This window comes from Silene latifolia, chromosome 8 (assembly GCF_048544455.1).
Source record: "Silene latifolia isolate original U9 population chromosome 8, ASM4854445v1, whole genome shotgun sequence".
NCBI lineage: Eukaryota > Viridiplantae > Streptophyta > Magnoliopsida > Caryophyllales > Caryophyllaceae > Silene > Silene latifolia.
In genome coordinates this window covers 105,175,423-105,195,576 of record NC_133533.1, presented here as the reverse complement: position 1 = coordinate 105,195,576, position 20,154 = coordinate 105,175,423, and the positions used below count along the sequence as shown (strand labels likewise).

At 39.0% G+C, this 20,154-nt stretch overlaps 1 non-coding gene across 1 annotated transcript; it reads left to right on the top strand.

The window, feature by feature from the left end:
- Positions 1–18,929: 18,929 nt before the first annotated feature.
- LOC141598040 (small nucleolar RNA R71) lies at positions 18,930–19,036 on the top strand. Its single transcript, XR_012523243.1, has one exon. It is a non-coding gene; the product is annotated as a small nucleolar RNA R71 (small nucleolar RNA).
- Positions 19,037–20,154: the final 1,118 nt, after the last annotated feature.

The window sequence follows — 20,154 nt, the reverse complement described above, 5'->3', positions numbered from 1 at the left end:
AAAAATTTCAAGGTCAGAGACATAGTTTAACTATTTTTAGCATTTTAATTTCATTTTAGTCATAAAAATGTAATAAAATACATAAAAATAATTAAAATAAGCAATAAATTACCATAAATCATAAAAGTGACCTAAAAATATTTTAGGATCATAATATACAACATGCATGATGTTTTCGTGATTTTATCTAATAAATCTCAAATTTTTAGTTTTAATTAAGTTACTAATAACTCGAAAAAATAATAAATCGATTATGCATGTAACATCATATGCTCTGATACCAATTGTTAGGTTCATTAACCCATTATTAGACTCTTATAATGGTAAAATAATTAACATGTTAATGTGAGTTCATTAGATCTAGTGCATGCATAACTAAATAAGTGATTAATGAGAAAAACAATGTCCCTTACATTGTTATATGACTCGAAAATAAGGGCTCAAATAAGGTCACCTTCCTTATTTGTTTTTGAGCTTAAATATAATGGATGATCCTCCAAAATCCCAATGTAGAGATCCTCCTTTGATTGCACCCAATACAAATCCCTTCAACTAATATATTAACTAACTAGATTAATATATTAGTATCCTTAAATTAGTTCTAATAATGTTCTTATTACTACACTAGTATTCTTATATTGTTATTAGCATTTGGATGAACAATCCTTTTATTTTCTAAAACTAGTTTAGAAAGAAGACATGAGAGTTGAGCAAGAATGCATGTAAGATGAATGGAGTAGTGTAAAATGAGAACAAATTCTCATTATAAGAGGAGGAAGGGGCCGGGTAGAAGAGGCCAAAATGGCATCTCCTTTTTCCTTTTTTATCTTCTCCATATAGTAGGCTTGTAAGCCTATGTAGTGTAGGTTTGATAATGCCAATATTTTAACCATTAAAATAAATCACCCATAATCCACTAATACCTCCATAATTTCGGTCCATATACATAAAATGGACTACTATTTTATTTTGTCAATTTGTCATTTGTCACACAACATGTCACATGTAGTATGTTTCATGTTATTAATTAATTTAATGCATATTTATCAAATAAATATCATTTTATAAATTAATTAAATTACATACAATAAATTGACTAGTGATTCTTGATCATTTAAATAAAATGGGTTATATAATTATAATTCACAACATATTGTAATTATGATTAACCATTCATTCTTATCTCAATTGTTTCACAAACAATTATCAATTTTAGTAATAAAGTATTTTAATTACTAAAATAAATCTTATTTAATCAAATTACAATAAGATATAAATATTCTCTCTCACGAATGAATTGTTCAAATTTAAGGAATTGATTAACTTGTATCGTCATACAATTAATCAATTTGTCTATTAAGGGAATTGTCCTATAGGTGTGACCTTAAGGGATCAACTGATCACCACCGTCAAACGACAGTAATGTCAAACTCTAGTTAGCCAATCATTACTGATTAATGTTGATCAGTTGACTATATAAATGAATCATCCCTTACGTATTCTTAATATGAGATTTAAACATGTGATCGCACTATTGTTGAGGACACATACTCCAACAGTCCCGAGCGAGTAAGGTGGTCTAAATCTTGATCTTCACTAGCCTTGACTAGAGGATGTTCTTTGAAGTAAACATCTTCATCGTCATCCTCCCATATTTCATTGACGATACTAAGCTCTCTCAAGCTTATGATTTCAGCCTCTAGGCTGACTATTTGCTCGACTAGATTATCGGTCACTGCGATCACTTCTTGCATTGTGGATCCTTGAGATAAGATTGGAACCACTTCTTGTATAGTGCTTGTATTGCGTAGGGATGACACTGTAGCTTCTAGCTCTGAAACTTGTCTATTTACACCCTTTGCCCATGTGACAAAATCAGCGATAGTAGAGGATATGGTGGAATAACTCTCCTCATTTTCTAGTGCATTGGCCTCATCTTCAGCTGGATAAATGAGGTGTGAACAATCCAAGGTGGATTCCTCATGTGTGATCATCAGAATTCCAAGAGGATTCTGAGTATTGCTAGGCTTGCTTGCAGGAGGTATATGCAAGCGCCCATCTTTAATCATTTCCTGAATGGCATGCTTCAATTTGAAGCAATTCTCTGTATCATGCCCTTTGCCTCTATAGTACTCGTAGTAGGCGTTCTCATCCCAGAACCTAGACTTCTTCTCTGGGTCAGGTGTAGGTCCTATGGGTTGGAGTTTGCCTTGTTTCATCAATCTTTTTAGAGCATTGGAGTACGAGTCACCACCGTTGGTGAACTTCCTCTGCGGGTTATTCTTCTTAGTAGACGATTCGAGAAGGTTAACCTCGTCGGTCTTGCTAGTGAAGCCATATGAATGACTCGTTGTGCCTTGATATCCGCGACCTACCGTTTTGGACAAGAGTCCTTTACGGATGTCGTCTTCAATTCTTTTTTTTGGCACAGTTAAGTCTTTGAAAGACTTTATGTTTTGGTACCTTAGATGGTTCGCATAGATTGGCCTTAACTTGTCCATGAACATTTCAACAAGAGTAGCTTCGTCTGGGCGTTCAACGAGTTGCGTGCTAGTCTTTCTCCACCTACTTAGGAAGTCGGTGAAACCTTCTTTCTCATTTTGGGTAAGAACCTCTAGAGTGTGCATATTGACTTGAATTTCAGCATTATCTGCATACTGTTTGGTGAAAATAATTGTAGCATCGTCCGAAGTAGCAATTTTTTTGTGATCTAAGGAGTAGAACCATTGCTTAGGAATAGTATCAAGAGATGAAGGAAAGATCCTTAAGAACATCTCTGGCTTAATGCCTTTGATTGACATATAATCTTTCGATGCACGAATATGGTTCAAAGGGTTTTCATGCCCCTTAAACTTTGGGATGTCAGTCATGTTGAAGCTAGTTGGCAGTTGAGCATTTACTGCCTCATATTTGCGACTGTTTTAGATACATTAGTTGCTCTTCCAAATACTGGAGTCGCTTTTCAGCTTCAGTAGGACCTGGTGGAAGATTGACTTCTTGTTGTTCAACGGGTGGAGGATTATTGTGTATGAGCACGTCGGGAATGGGACCCTCTGCAGAAGGAAGTCGAGGTTCTACAACCACAATACCACCTTCGATAGTGTTAAGGCGAGCATAAGCTTCGTCTTTGCTTGTTTGGAGACGAAGGAGTACAGCTAGAATTTGATCATTACCATTTGCGGGTTGTTCGGGTTGACCATTAACGCTTCCATGACTAGTCCCCACCATTTTGAACTGAGGATAAGAAATCAACGACGAATCAAAACACGATAGACCATTTTTGCACACTTAGTAAAAAAAAAGACTAGACTGGTGAAGTGGGTGTGTGCCACTGTATCAAGTGTGATTTGAAAATGACAAATTTTGAAATGTTTGTCCTAGACAACTATAGTGTAGTTGTAGGAGTGCTGACTCGAAGTGAGTTTTGAAATGGGTTTGAGGCTCGCAGTTTGACTCGACATTTGGACAGAGTTTCGGCTTATTTTGTGCTGTTTTAGGCCATTTTTGAAAATGTTTATATTTTGAAATGGATTTTACTTTACAAAATTTCGTCATGGGTTTGTTTACAAATGGTGATCACGTATATGATACAAACATACATATGGGCATTATAACGGTATGCTGAGTGCATTTAAAGGGTTTTGGATTAAAAAGGTGGGTTGCCATACCAAGCAATCAAACCCTGGTCTGTGGAGAGGTCCATGCCAAACATGAGTATTTTCGGTTCCTAGTCCATTTCCTCGAGTAGTGAAAGCTCTCGATACAAACATAAGTATGTACCGCGGTATGGTTGACGTCAATCGCTATCCATCTTTTGGCCCAGATAGGAATTTGGACCGTCTGGACGGGACGATTGGTCGAATGGGTTGGTTTAGAGCCTAGGAAGACCAAATGAAACGACTTAAGAAGGTCAAGTAATGAAAATCGACAACTGTCTCGTATAAACTATTCCCTAACCTTGTTCAAGTTTCACCTCGGTAACACGTAACAGTATCATCCCCAGCGAAGTCGCCAAACTGTGGACAACGCCACCCGCGCGTTTTTGGTTTTGAGGCGGCGACACTTCTCCCACGGAACATTGGTTTGCCAAAGCACGTCATAGGCCGTTAGCGATTTGTGAGGCATTGAAACAAGTGAAAGATTGAATAAGCCTGCATTTGTGGAGTCGCCACCAATTTATTGTGGAAAATTTGAAACTGTTCGAATACCTCGTGCCATGTCAAGATACAAAGTAATGACATGAACACTAAGAATTCGTTACCCTTAGCATTCTATGTCTAGAATGCCTCTCGAGATGCCAATGGACACGGATGTCCAGAGATAACTGGAGTAAGGGGTGAGGGTACGTATCAGGAAATTCTTTAATTCGAACACCTAATCTCGTCCACCTCGATACCGGCCTCTACTAATGATTAGGGAAGTCGTTCATATTTGATATGTCGTCGATGTAATGCATGCAATGCAACATACATGGATTAATCCTAGCATGTGAAATTAGACTATGTCGGTTAACACGTGTTTTAGCAAACAATTTGGTCGAAGTAAATGTTAGATTCAATATATGTGAATGCCATACAATTAAATCATACATAATAATAATTACGATAAGTAAATTACAATAATTAAAATTAAAAAAATTACAAGCTTTATTGATCTACGTCAAAAGCACGCTCAAAGACGGGATTTTGAAGAAGAAAATAAAAGGAAAATAAAATTAGAATTAAAATATTAAAATATGTTAGATTAGAGGTGATAATATGAATAATAGTTGATTTAAACCGTAATTAGGAGCTACGTCAAAGCAAGAAAGAGTTCAAAGGCAGAAACCAACTCAGAACAAGCGCAGCATCTGTTGCGTCCTCTGGAAGAGGCGCGACACTTCATGCGTCTGTTCTCGAGCTGGGTTCTGGCTGTGAAGTCAGAATCACAACACTGTTATTGTTCATTGGTATATTTAAGATGGATTATCTATATTAGACTCGAATTGAAGTGTTTTAACCGATCACATATTTCTAGGCAAGTCATAAAACGAGAAATTACAGCGGTTTACATGATTATGATTATACGATGAAATCGTAATGGAAATACAAAAAAGCGAAACTTGATGTTAGATTAAGACGAAACTGGACAAATAAGATTCGAAAGAAAACTTATGTATCAAATTGGGACTCCAGAACCTCAACATGAACAAGTCAAAACCCCGGAGAATCGATTTGAATTAAAACGGCGAAAACCCACAAGTATTGAATTACTCGGGATTAAGGACGAACTAAGCATTGTAATTAAAAGAGAGTTGTTAAAATATGATTTATGTACTAAAATAACAAAGAGAACGAAGGAAAATGAAAGAATAAGGAAATGAGAAAATTTGCAGGAAGTCGAGGAAGAAGAAGAAGAGCAAGAGTAACAGGCAGCCTTTGAAGGAGGCGCAACAAGGCTGTGATCCTTCCTGAAGGCGTATGCTGCTGCTGCATTTCTTCTCGACGTTTGACCTCTGCCGTTTAGTAAAAATGACTTTAAAAGGTGGATTTTAAATCGTTTTTCGAACGTGCTCTTGATATAGATTTACATTAATTTATACAAAACAAAAGTACAATAATAAAATGGTATTTACACCCTCAGACTTACATGTTTGACGAAACGAGATTGACTAAAGTTATCGTTTAGTAATTGCTCGACTCGAGTATGCGTGGAAAGTGCCCGCGTTACAGGATTTAGTAGATTGATTAGGTTGATTAAAGGTGGAGATGGTCAAGTTGGTCGGTCTATGCAAGGTGACGGGGAATCAGAATGATCTGAGCTTACGTGGTCGATTGATCAAGCACGTAGGCGTCGAAAGGCAATAGCGTAGTCTAGAATGCAAAGAGAGAGAGAAAGGACAGAACACTCGCGTTCCAAATATGGAGGCCGAAGGCCTCTATTTATACTAATCATATGGAAGAATTTTGGTATGACACGGATTTGGAAACAAAACTGTAAAATATTATGGAAAATGCGAAAAGAGGACTGGAGAAGAGGCGCAGCAATTACTGCGTTTCATCGAAGAGGCGCAGTATTTGCTGCGTCTTTTCTCCAGCAGTTTCCTCCTTGGCAAGAAAGATTTCCGCGTTTTATTATGGAATTTCGGAAGATTTACACTTCCTTATTCCATGAAACACAATATTATGGTAGATATTTACTTAAAATATTAATTTTAATTAGGAATAAATATCTATAGAATTCTAGAACATTCCGGAATATTCGGACTCGGCATTTAAATGGTTTTTAGAAAATGAAGCGGTTTTTGACCCGGACTCTAAATGAACTCTAATTACTGTCAAAACGACCGTATCGGTGCGTAGATGACGACTCATGGGCTGACTCGAGTGTTTGAGCTATCACTTGACGATAAACTTACGAACTGTCATAAATCGTTCCGCTTATCAAACATGCGGCCTAATCATCACTGGGTGGTTGGCGAGAGGTGTAGAAATGAGGTATCTACAATGAGCTTAGCAAAATTTTCGAACGATTAATATAAATGAAGAGATTTTAGGAATTTAATAGGCATTGTGCCTTAATCCATATATTTGTGTATGACAACAAGTATTTTTGGTGATTTGTTCACCATAGTGAAAGGGTTTGTTTAATACTATGGTTTTCTGTGTCTTTGGGTACTCTATCGAGTAGGGCTTACTCTGTCGAGTAAGTATGTCTTTACGCAAAACAGTAGCTGACCTGATGGGTACTCGATCGAGTATGTGTGGCACTCGATTGAGTAAGGGGAACTCGATCGAGTAAGTCACTTAATCAATCGAGTAAGTTTATTTTTACGGGTTGTTTACCGGGTTTTGATAGGAACGCGAGAAGGTTATAAAAACATATTTCGGCATTTCTTTTTCAGTCTTACTTCATTATAAGTTTCACAAAAGAGAAAACAAGGTTACATAGCTCTCCTCTCTCACATTGCTACCAAATCCTAAGGGCTAGAATCGTCGGATCGTTGAGTTCTTTACGCCGTTGAGACCGTCGCATTGTGGGTAAGATCCTAGTATAGTTTTTATTTCGTTTCATTGTTTTTAGTTGAAACCCTAATTGGGTAATTTGGGGGCTTTGGGGAGAATTTTTGATGTTATATTGTGATTGTATGATTGTGTGTTTATAGGAGGTGATTTCGTTGAAGAACGATTATGATTAGCTGATTGTGACGATCTTGGTGATTGTTGTTTCAGGTAGGGTTTCCCTACTCGGTATTGGTTACATAATGATGTTGTTGTTGTTGTTGTTGTTGTTGTTGTTGTTGTTTTTGTTGTTGTTGTTGTTGTTGTTGTTGTTGTTGTTGTTGTTGTTGTTGTTGTTGTTGTTGTTGTTGTTGTTGTTGTTGTTGTTGTTGTTGTTGTTGTTGTTGTTGTTGTTGTTGTTGTTGTTGTTGTTGTTGTTGTTGTTGTTGTTGTTGTTGTTGTTGTTGTTGTTGTTGTTGTTGTTGTTGTTGTATCTCATATCGGTATTGGTTTGGTTTTGGTGATTGTTGATAGTATCATGTTGATTGGTTGTATAACTGGTTGTGATCTTCGGGGTGCATCCCTGGCTGAGTGGAATCACTTGCGGGAGTGGCTTTACGCCTTTGATTCGCCTTCTGTGGAACTCGACACAGAAGGGATGTGCACATTAATGAACATGGGTTTATCGCTCGGATGAGATGAGCGGGGCTTAGGTGGGAACGGCTGCGGTCCCCCACTAGCGGCGAGGAGTACTTGTTGCGATGGGTGCTCTGGCAGGGCTACACACTTTAGTGTGTAGTCAGGTGTGTGGAGATGAGATGGAGTTGCGGTGAATGAGTAGTGCTGATTGAGTTATTTGTAATGTTGTTTTACTGCAGCTGTGTGGTTTTGCGTAATTAGTACTGACCCCGTTTAAATGTTTTAAAAATTGTGGTGATCCATTCGGGGGGGGGGGGGGGGTGAGCAGTTGTCTAGCAGGTATACTATGGATGCGCGCGGGATTAGCTTGGTATGGAGTTGCCACGAGTCTTATAGTAGTCTTCCGCCGTGTTGTCTTTATACTTTTGTTACTTCAGTTGTATTTTACTTTATAGTTGGTTTTGTTACGTAATCACTTAAACTTATTTATTAAAGTACGTTCTTTTATGGTCTATTTGATATACATTGTCTCGAGTAACCGAGATGGTAGCACTTACATGCCTTAAGTGGTCCTGGTAAGGCACTTGGAGTATGGGGGGTGTTACAAAGTGGTATCAGAGCAACGATCTTGAAACCAGTAACTAATGAACCCAATGAATCTACAGAGTCAAAATAAAATGACTCTGGGTAGGAGTTGTTAGGAGCTAATAAAAAGACTTGGGAGACGTCCTAAAGTCGCGAACTCGCCCTATAACTTTGAACCTGTCACTATGGGGTGTCATGGGATTGCTATGTGCTTACTAATGTTCTATTGCGTATGTTGGATGATGTGTTGTATAGAAATGTTGGAAAATGATTATGGAGGAATGAGGAATGTGGTAAATGATAAAGTGTTGTGAATAAGCATGTTGCATGATAGTTGGTTTACAATGTTGTTTGGAATTGTTGGAAAAGTATATGAGAATGATGAATGATGTGGTGGAAAAAGGAAGTAGTTCATATATGATAATATGTGATGAATAATGATGTTACAGGATGAATGATTTACAATATGACTATACTTGTAACATGTGATTAAGGGATGTGATATGATTGTACATAATTTTGTTTGCGTAATGTTGTATAATAAGTTTATATACTTGTCTACTGTTGTATCATATGCACTGGTTAGATGAAGAATGTGGTTAACATGGATGAAATGATTGGGAAAGATGGGTGGCAATTGCATGAGAATATGAATTTTGTGATTATGAATATGTTTAGGTGACGAAGTGGATTTGTAATATTGTTGTATTAGTAACATGGAAATAGGATTTGTAATGTATGAGTATGTTTTGTGTTACGAAAAGGTATAAAGTTAAAGCATGCGGGTAGAAAATGATTGATAAGTTGAATCTTATATGAGCATGATAGATGTTATTGTTTGGTTTTTGGTAGGTAGTAATATGTGGTTAGGGATAGTGGTTTTACAAGTATCGAGTCGCTTTTGTTCACCTTGTTGATGTTTAAGTTGTTTGAAAGAGAAAATCAAATAGTTATGTTGTCTGATTATAGCGAAGTTGTCTTTAAATTGTTATAACATGACAGGAATAAATTATTTTAATGTGATTCAAATTGGAGTGATAGTTTATTCTTTTACGATTCTAACGATAGGTCACACGCTCAAAATGACCAAGAAACGAGTGAGATATGACCGTTTTACAAAAATTGGACAGTGCTGAGAAATGCGTAAGGTACTCGATCGCGTGGCCCTTACTCGATCTAGTAGACCTCTTGTTACTCAATCGAGTAGCCCTTACTCGATCGAGAAGCCCTTACTCGATCGAGAAGCCCTTACTTGATCGAGAAGCCCTTACTCGATCGAGTAGCCCTGGTAATTTGTTGTACGTGCCTCTAACATTCACTTACTCGATCGAGTAAGTCACTTACTCGATCGAGTGACCTGTACTCGATCTAGTGACCCCTGTTTTGGGTCATATGCTTATCTTTTGACTTCATTGCATATTATGTTTAATTCAAAGGTGTAATTTTACTTCTTTATGCATTGTTTTACATGTGTGTTGGTCTTGATGCGTAAGTTACCCAATCTTATGGCGTAGTGAGTGGCACCTTATGGTGGGTATGAGTTTGGTGTGGAGGACATGAGTTATATGTGGTTGTGATGGATAGTAGAAAAAGAAAAGGAACTTTGATGAGCTTATTGAGGGATGGAGCATGTTTTGTGAGATGAGATGAGTAAAATGATTGTGTGTTGAGTAATGAAAAAGTAAGTGAATGTGGGCAAGGGATGATGTAATTCTAAGGAACGTGAGAATGAAAAGATTGAAAGGAAGAATGTGGATAGTAGCAACTTGAGATGCGTAAGGAATTATGGAGGGAGATGATTAAGAATTATGTTGGTTAAGAATATATGTAATGAAAGGTCGTTGTAGGAGGATGGAGAAGAGTGGCATATAGTGAACTTAGATGGAGACAGGTCGCGACGTGGATTAGTAGATAGTGAGTGAGCTTGGGAGATTTGGTTTATTAAGAGTTAAAACTAGTGTGTGCTTTTCTTGGGCAATTAACGCTATGAAACGAGTTTTCGTTTGTGAGTGATAGCATGATGAGAGAAGACCCATAGTAAGAAAGATTGAGATGGTACTGATATGAAAAAAAATGGAATTTTAGTCTTGGAGTAACGAAGAGGTAACTGGATTACTAGGGAGTTAGGTACAAGGAGTAAGGATATGAACTAATAAGTGGTATTGTTGAGTGTAAATAATCGACTCATCATCACATTAACTAACCTTTTAGTCAAATACATGGACTAACCTTTTAGTCATATAAGGCATTAATGTGATTATATTTTCATATAATCACATCTCTCAAACACATCCTTTAGGTGTGACTTTGAGGGACAAGTTGATCACCGCCATCAGTATGATAATAACGGCAAACTTCTAGCAAGCCAACCGTTATTAGTAAACGTTAATCAACTGATAAAATACTAAGTATACCCTGTGAACCTATAAGAGATTTATACACGTTATCACACTAACTGTGGAGGAAACTAGCTCCAACAATCTCCCACTTGTCCTCACAAGTGTATGTGCGATAACCGATTCTCATATCCTTAATTTCTCCCACTCAATGTAAAACAATTTGCAAAATCCGTATTCACAAAGGTCGTATTTTACAAGTGATCAGTATCAAGAGTGGTTTTCCCGACTAGAGAGTAACTTAACTAATAAACGAATCATCATTCGAGCATGGCCATGCATTTCAGTTACAACTCCTCGAGTGGCCCTGAGAAATGACTAAACCTGATAAAGGTTGGATATTTTCTTCAAATCGAATCCTGCAGATACAAGCACAGTATGAAATGACCCAAAGTAAAAATCGCTTAGCCTCCTGTTACGGTCGACCATGAGAAAGAAACCAAAGTCACCTAAAAACTGCCTTAATCTCAAGAGACAGTCGATAGTCAAAAGAATCGACTCTAGGAACACAATGGACGTCCAATCCACGACCTGGCACCGAATGTTTTTAAACATTTAGGACTCCATTACGTTGTCACAATGTCCTACGAGATATCGTTATAACTCGCATTTGTGATCGATCAGCCAACCGTTTGACTTATGGCTCGTTGAACCCACCATCAATCAACTTCACAATATAATAGCCAGAGTTATCAGCTCATGTAGGCGATTACGGACCAAAACAAATATAATTTAATTCAGTTCACTTTGTAGCGTTCAATGTTGTCGTACAATCCACATGAAAAACAAAATATGAAATAATACGATGAAGTTATAAATAGCATATGAAAAAGAAAATGTATCGAATCCATAAACAACTACTACAACTCAGGAACACGTTTAATTCCCATGGAAATAACGTGCCCTTCATGCTTATCATATTTCAATGGTTTAGTGAGAGGATCCGCGATGTTGTCATTCGAAGCAATCTTGTCAATCACTATCTCCTCTTGCTCCACGTAATCACGGATCAGGTGAGCCTTCCGATGTACATGTCTAGACTTGTTGCTAGACTTAGGCTCCTTGGCCTGGAAGATGGCACCTCTATTGTCACAATAGATGGTGATTGGGTCATTCGAACTAGGAACTATGGTTAGTCCTTGTAAGAATTGACGCATCCATATAGCTTCCTTTCTTTGCTTTTGAAGCGGCATAGTACTGATTGATGAGTAGAATCTGCTACAACTTCCTGTTTGGAACTTTTCCAGCTGACCGCAGCACCATTAAGAGTAAAGACGAATCCAGACTGAGATTTCAAATCATCTCGATCCGTTTGGAAGCTAGCATCTGCGTAACCGATTGCACATAGCTTAGTATCTCCTCCATAAGTCAATGCCCAATCCTTAGTTCTCCGTAGGTACTTAAGGATATTTTTAACAGCTATCCAGTGTTTTTCACCTGGATTGCTTTGGTACCGACTCGTCATACTCAATGCATATGCCACGTCTGGACGTGTGCATATCATGGCATACATGATTGATCCTATGGCTGATGCATAAGGAACGCGACTCATGCGTTCAACCCCTTCCAGTGTCTTGGGTGACTGAGACTTGCTCAAATGCATCTCTGAAGCCATTGGAAGGTTCCCCTTCTTGGAGTTGGTCATGCTGAATCTTTCAAGAATCTTATCTAGATAAGACTCCTTACTCAGTGATAACATCCGTCGTGATTTATCTTGATAGATACGGATTCCCAATATGCGTTGTGCCTCACCCAGATCTTTCATCGGGAAATAGTTCTTCAACCATCCTTTTACCGAAGATAAGAGAGGAATGTCATTCCCAATCAAGAGTATGTCATCGACATACAATATCAAGAAAACAATCTTGCTCCCACTCAACTTGACATATAAGCATGGTTCCTCGACCGATCGAGTGAAACCATACTCTTTTATCACCTGGTCGAAACGATGATTCCAACTCCGAGAAGCTTGCTTAAGTTCATAAATGGAACGTTTAAGCTTGCACACTTTCTTAGGATTTTCAGGATCTATGAAACCTTCGGGTTGTACCATGTACAATTCCACCTCCAAATAACCGTTTAAGAAGGCAGTTTTCACATCCATCTGCCAAATTTCATAGTCATGAAAAGCGGCAATCGCTAAGATTATCCGAATGGAACGCAGCATAACTACTGATGCCCGTCGTTGTGTGCACCAAAGATAAAATTTATAATACCTATTAAAACTAACAGAAGCTAGTGGTAACAGGGTCGAACCACAGGGAGGCGATGCAATTATTAGTTGTCTAATTTTAAGTCCAAGGTAACAAATGTGGGGGTTTGATTTGATTTGGTCTAAAGCTAAAGGCAATAAAAGAAAGATAAACTAAGCTAATAGATGAAAACAGATATTAAAAAGGGTGCTAAGATGGTCGGTTCACTATAGTTTCGGCGGCAGCATACTAGGTAGGTCAAAAACAAACAAGTGAGACGGGAAATTAAGAGGTCCTCTCGGTCCATTCTCACAGGTAGCATCTTTCGTTCTCGCTACAGGTCCCTAATATCACTAATACTAACTTTCATCCTGAAAAGTGACTAAAAAGGCTAAACCAACTTATCTTTCGATCTCGTTAATCTAGTCGTCTTAATTAGGTAGGCTATCTCCCTTCCCTATCTTTCGATCTTTATTGGGTCGGTTAAATCCTAAACATTCAACTAGTCGCGTGCACTCGATTCGTCAAACATAGAAATTAAATTAATTAAAACGAAGGTAATCTCACGAGGCCGGTCGATCGACCATGGCGCGCTCTAGGTCGTCCTATTCTAATGCCGCCTACGCTACAGATTCCCTACATCCTAGCACAGGGGGGTTTAGCTACTCATACTCATGATAAAAACAGCAATAAACTTAACAATTAAAACATTTGAAATCATGCTTAAATTATCTCAACAAGCGATTAACATAAAGCGATAAATTGGTTTTGGGAGATCTAACCTAGCAATCCTATACTACGAATGAAAGCAATAAACTGAATAATAAAACAGAAGAATACCGTGTAAAGGAATTGTAAAGGGAAGATCAGAACTGAATGCAAAACAGAAACTTTATTAAAGAACGAACTAAACTATGAATGTTGAATTGTATTTTGAACTGAATGATAAAAACTTGATAGAAAACTAGATAAAAACTAGATGATTATTCTGAATGCTAAGGCTACGTTATATAGGAATACAACATAGTTCTTATTCCAAAACCTAATGTACAATGGGCTTCTTAATTCTCGATCTTCTTATTCACGTCAGAATTAGCGGCTTGGTCGATCGACCATGAAAGGCAGTCGATCGACTGCTCTTCGCTGAACAGTAGCTACTGGAACTCGTGGGTTGGTCGATCGACTAAGGGCAGCGGTCGATCGATTGAAGTAGCTGATACTTGACTTCTAACTTCTCGTGGATTTGTCTTTCGGGCCTCGAAATTCGCACCAAGCTCGTTCCTTAAGTAAATACTTCACGTCAAATGCAATGCAAGATACTCGGGGACGGATTTAGCTCAATATCTACTCATTTCCGCATAAATCTGCAATATTACATAAAAATACGAAAGTAGACGAAATGGGGCAAATAGTAGCATAAACTACACAAATGAGCTCTGAAATGCGTGTAAAATAGGGTGTAAAACATCATATAAATGACACGCATCAAACTTCCCCAAACCAAACCCTTGCTTGTCCTCAAGCAAGAACAAGACTCGATCCTAAAACCTAATGGAACGAGTTCAGTCTCAGAGCGAAATGCAAACCGAATAACCTAAACCAATTTAATGCAATAACCAACAATCAACTAGCAACACGAATCATGCAAACGAGTTATGAAGTCATTAAAAACTGCTGAACCGTCAACTATAGAGACTTATCATTATGGACTCTCACGGGTCGCTCAAATCACTCAAATAGGCGCAGGTGGAAATATGTAAAAGATAGAAAGAATTCATTTTGTTAGTGACACTCACCTAACTACGACCTATAAGAACATGCCTGCAATATAATATGAAAGCAATATCTACGACCGTACATATGCATTCCAACCAAACAAATGACCGTGACACATGTCGAGGTAAATTTGGGATATGTGAGGTAATGGGCAAGAAGGGCTAAGACGAATTTGGATAAAAACAGAGTTAAAAGCCAAGCTAGTAACTAAGGGAACCAAATTAATAAACCATCCCAAATCCTTGCTCAAAATTCAATCGAAACGGTGCTAATAGTAAGCACAAAACTCACAATCTCCGTAATTAAACAACTCCCCATAAGATACAAATGAAACATGAGAGTGTAAATCACCAACTCATAAAGATTCAAACCATGTGATTTTTTGATTTTTCTCTTTCTCGGGTTTCAGTCGATCGACCGGAATGGGCAGTCGATCGACCGTATTAAATAGTGCAACACTCTTTTTTTTCTTTCTTTTTCGAATCATTTTTTTTTCTTTCTTTTTTTTTTCCTTTTCTCTTGTTCCTTTCTTCCCTTTTTCATCTCTTACCAATATCATCTCAAAATGAGCATTAACTACCAAAAATGAAGTAACAATCCCAAGAACGTAAACTACTAGCTTGACAAGGGCAGGCTAAATGTAGGATGTAGTAAACGGGACAAAAAGGCTATTTTTTGTAGTGTGGAGCTTATCGGCTAAATGAATAAAGGAAACCTCTTCCACACGTGTCAACAAACCACAAATCGAATGCATACAGGTATTAAGCAGATTAAGTTCATATTTATGCATATTTATGTAACATGTCTCATAAGGAGTAACTACTCACATTCCTAAGTGAACTGGTCATGGATGACACCAGTTATAAAGCTCTAAACCTCAGAATATGATGTAGTTTGCCAAAATTTTAAGTCAAGTTTCAAGTTCAGCAAGATATTAACGAAAACTCGTAGACTATGCATATATGATTCTACTAATTACATATCAATTAGCAAGGATTAGGCATAAATAGCTGCAAATGCAATGTCATCATTGAAATACTACCGTTCCGACTCGACCTATATGCTAAAATAAACGTGCATTTTTTGAATTTTTTTTTTCAATTTTTCAATTTTTTTGAGATTATTTTTGTATATATAAGGGGAAATAAATAACAATGCAAACTGAAATGTAAACGTGAATGCAAGCAAATGAAATGCAACAAAAACAAATGCAAATGCGACGCAAAACCCTTCCCCAAACCAAATCACACAATGTCCCCATTGTGCAAAATCATATAAGGAAATAAAAGAGAAATACGGGAATTTGCGTGAAATTAACTACATAGGACATGAAGTAAGAACTCGGAAACTCACAAGACTTTAAGCGCAGCAAAAGGGAAACCTCCCCAAACCAGCGTGAGCTAGGAGGTTTCAGTAGCCAGCAGTGCTACCATAGGTACCTGAAAAGACAAACAATACCACGCATAAATCCGAGAAAGCAATGTGGAAGCGGTAATTATGTGCAAAAATTAAAAACGGAAGAAAACAGAAATATGGCGGAAAATAAAGAGGAGGGAAGACTCCCTTAATTTCGCAAAACGACCAATCACAGCAGGGAAAAAGTCGTGAACAGGTACAGCAGCGACAATGGTCGATCGACCATTGCAGGCAGTCGATCGACCAGGGTGAACAGGAACAGAAGCTCTTGGAATCGGAGCTCAGTCGATCGACCATAAAGGGCAGTCAGTCGACCGGAAAACCTGCTGTAACTTTCTGATTTCTTCGAATTAGCTCTATAACTTGAGCAAAAATGGTCTATAAACCTGCAAACACACATAATAAGGCGCCCAAAATTGCACAAACCCAAAGTAATAGTCTAAAGAGTATAAAACCCGAAGCAAACTTATTAAAATGCAAAGTCTCGCGCACACAAACCAATAAATAAAAAGTTCAACGAAAGCAATAAAATGTATGGTTTTTTTGAGAAAGTCTTAATCAACTAATAGTTGAACAAGAATGGCCACGGAATGGCCCACTTGCTCGGCTTCTGGCTACTAGAGGTAGCCTCAACAGTGCTCATCTTCTCAGCTGCACTCTTCTCAACTCCAGCATCCGCAGAACTCAACGGATCAACATGTCGGACATCTTCCCACTCAATGACCTCCTCAAGCTCGTCAGAATCCAAATCGGACTCTGTCACTTTGACTGGCTCCTCATCGGGCTCCTCATCAGTGCCATAGCTAAGACATCCTAGACCACCTCTTTGAACTATTGGCTCCTTCACAGCTGGAGCAACATGTAGCTCTTCCTTCCCCAAACCAGCTCCTGCAATATCTAAAACGGAAGAATCTTCCTCCAATTTGCTCCCAATCTGGGGCGGAGGTGTCACAACAGGAATAGGAACAGAGATAGGCACATCAGGAAGTACAAAATAAGATTTCTTTTCAGAAACCGTATTGCAAGTTATTGGCCACATGGGGTCTTTCTTCTTAGCCGTTTGGGCAAAGACAATGGAGTGTTTCCCTACCTTAAAGGTCAAATTCCCAGAGCCAACATCAATAACTGCACCAGCAGTGTGCAGAAATGGTCTACCTAGTATGATAGGTATGTGGGCATCTTCGGGCATATCTAGCACAACGAAGTCAACAGGGAAGAAAAACTTCCCTATTTGCACAGGAATGTCCTCTAAGACTCCTATAGGCTGGACTGCAGAATGATCAGCCATCTGTACGGTCATATTGGTGACTGCAAACCTAGTCAACTTTAACTTCCTAGCAAGACTCAAAGGCATTACACTAATACTGGCTCCTAGGTCACACAAGGCCTTCTCAATAGGAAAGGTGCCAATATTACATGGGACTGAAAAACTACCTGGGTCTTCTAGCTTATGAGCCACAGTATGGGTCAAATAAGAGCATGACTCCTCAGTTAGTGCGACAGTATGCACAGTTTCAAGTAACTTCTTTTTAGACAATAATTGCTTCATAAATTTCATGTAAGCAGACACTTGATTGACCAATTCAAGGAAAGGAACTTGTACGTTTAAGCTACGAACAACATTTTCAAATTTATTAAACGATACCTGTTCCTTCATCGGCATCAATCTCTCTGGATAGGGGGCTGAAAGTAGCAACTTAGCCCTCTCCTCTAAATCTCTCATGCCGGCATCGGTGGATTTAGGCTGAAAATCCACGACCTTCTCTTTGTTGAAGCTCGAACCCTCTTCAGACCGTCTCAAAAATGAACCATTAATCGACATCGGGTCATATTTCGGAACCGGAACTGGCCCATCAGCATTTGGGTCATGACTCAATATTTTCGGAGTTGTCGTACCCCGAAACAAGTGGTCCCTCAAGTTATTTGGCATTGGAGGACGAAAAGAATCACTTTCAGCAGCGCTGTCAGTCGATCGACCAAGTTGGTCAGTCGATCGACTGACTTCTACAGGACCAGAAGCTACTGTTTGTCGCGGACTGGTCGATCGACTGGGTACATCAGTCGATCGACTGATATACCTGGTAGACGTCTTTTTCTTTCCACTGTTCGTTCCAGCTTTCTTCTGACTCGGTTCCGCCTCATCTTTTTCAGCAATGTCCTCGACCATAGCGGGTCCATTAAGGGTAGACCCACTCCTCAAAGTAATTGCATTTAAGGTCTTCTTTTGATCAGTCTGAGTCGGTAAATGTCCCGGAGCTCGAGTTGTATTCTTGCTTGCTAATTGAGCAATTTGGCTCTCTAACATCTTCATCCCGGCCTCTCTAGCTTAAGACTCTTTCAGCAACAAGTTTTTCAATTCGGCAAATTCAGAGCCTTGGGACTGCTGCTGCTGCTGAGGAACATACGGAGGCTTTTGGAACTGTTGTTGCTTATGAGGGGGCACATAATTCTGCTGCTGCTGCTGCTGTTGTGGAGGTTGAGTCGGATTCAAGACATTTTGGCTACTCCACCTCAAGTTCGGGTGGACATTCGGCTCATAATAAGTGTTTGTCTGCCTATAATGTTGAAAGGCAGCACAAGACTCAAAGGGATTAGGACAATTGTCTGAAACATGTCCCTCAGCTCCACATCTTTTGCAGCCGAAAGGACCGTCTGAAACAGCATTCACATGATAGATCCCTCCTTTTGAAGCTCCTCCTAATTCGTATTTATCAAACGTCGTAAGAGCTTCTAATGCAGCTACAGAAGGAGATTCAGCACTTCTTTTTTAATTTCCCCTGGAATTCCCATACTCGGCTTTATGGGTGGCCAAATCATCAATAATTTTCCACCCCTTGGTCTCTCCAACATTCTCCTGGAATCTCCCACTAGCTGCCGTATCCAGGATAGCTCTCTAATCGTCATAGAGCCCATTATAAAATTGATTGCATAGGCTCCACTTCTCAAACCCATGGTGCGGAATGGTTCGCACCAGCTTCTTGAAACGGACCCACGCCTCATGAAAATTCTCATCCGGACCCTGTTTAAAGCTCGTGATCTGAGCTCTGATGGCATTCGTCTTTGAGGCAGAGAAATACTTCTTGTAGAATGCTAGGGCCAAAGAATTCCAGCCAGTGATCCCATTAGCAGCTCGATCCAGGTCTCTGTACCACTCCCTTGCAGCATCACGAAGAGAGAATATAAACATAGTCTCCCTCACCTGGTCCAGGGTCACACCGGTTGGTGGGGGTATGGTACAGCAATAATCTATGAAGATCTCCATATGCTTGGCTGCATCTTCATTTGCAGCTCCCCCGAAATGGTTTCTCTCAACCAAGTTAATGTAAGAAGGCTTCGGCTCGAATTTTCTATCCTCCCCTTGTAATGCGAATCCTTTGTAAAGGTTTGCAGTTGTCGGCTCCGAGTGACTGGCTATACTTGCTTCTTCAGCCATGACTGGAAAATCTGGAGATGTGACGGTCTCAGCTGAGGAAGTGGAAACAGGAGATGAATGTGGATCCTCCTCAAATAGCTCGTTCTCGTAGTAACTAGACAGAGTACTCAGCTCCTCCTCTGTCGGCAATACTTTAGATGATCGTCTCAACTCACGCAAAGTCTTCTCAATCTCGGGATTGAACGGTAGTAATTCACCACCCTGTGACATGCGCATAAGAAGAAACTACAAATAGAATATGAGAATAGTTTAGGGAACAGGTGCCCTTAAACTAAGGAAAATACTAAAAATAAAACAACTAAAAATTTTAAACAATTGCCTCCCCGGCAACGGCGCCAAAATTTGATGCCCGTCGTTGTGTGCACGAAAGATAAAATTTATAATACCTATTAAAACTAACAGAAGCTAGTGGTAACAGGGTCGAACCACAGGGAGGCGATGCAATTATTATTTGTCTAATTTTAAGTCCAAGGTAACAAATGTGGGGGTTTGATTTGATTTGGTCTAAAGCTAAAGGCAATAAAAGAAAGATAAACTAAGCTAATAGATGAAAACAGATATTAAAAAGGGTGCTAAGATGGTCGGTTCACTATAGTTTCGGCGGCAGCATACTAGGTAGGTCTAAAACAAACAAGTGAGACGGGAAAATAAGAGGTCCTCTCGGTCCACTCTCACAGGTAGCATCTTTCGATCTCGCTACAGGTCCCTAATATCACTAATACTAACTTTCATCCTGA